Source organism: Arachis ipaensis, chromosome B08 (assembly GCF_000816755.2).
Source record: "Arachis ipaensis cultivar K30076 chromosome B08, Araip1.1, whole genome shotgun sequence".
Lineage (NCBI taxonomy): Eukaryota > Viridiplantae > Streptophyta > Magnoliopsida > Fabales > Fabaceae > Arachis > Arachis ipaensis.
The window spans coordinates 40,228,845-40,229,392 of record NC_029792.2 but is presented as its reverse complement, the minus strand read 5'-3'; positions in this window follow the sequence as shown (position 1 = coordinate 40,229,392).

Below are 548 nucleotides of genomic sequence, written 5' to 3'. Positions count from 1 at the left end.
TGATTGAGAAGATATGATTGAAAAACAATTTAAAAAGATTTGATTTTTAAAATTAATGCCTTGGCTAACAAGAAATTTAAAAGATGTGATTCTAAAATTCAATTATTGAACCTTTCTTAACCAGGAAGAAATCTTTGAATCAAATCACTAATTGTTAGCAAGGATTTTCGAAAATAGTAAAAAAATAGAAAGGATTTGATTTTGAAAAGATATGATTGAAAAGATATGATTTGAAAAAGATTTGATTTTGAAAAATTATGAAAAATTGAAAAAAATTTGAATTAAAAACAAAATCTTCCCTCTTATGTCATCCTGGCGTTAAACGCCCAGAATGGCATCCATTCTGGCGTTTAACGCCCAAAATGCTACCTTTTGGGCGTTAAACGCCCAGCCAGGTACCCTGTGTAACAACCCTAGTTTTTAAAAATCAAATAATTAGTTATATGTGATTTATTTTAAGAAAAATCTTTTGCTAAAGGTAATTAAATGGAGTTTCATGATAATTGAAGTTTAAATTAATTAGAATTTTTATATAATCTTTATTAGAT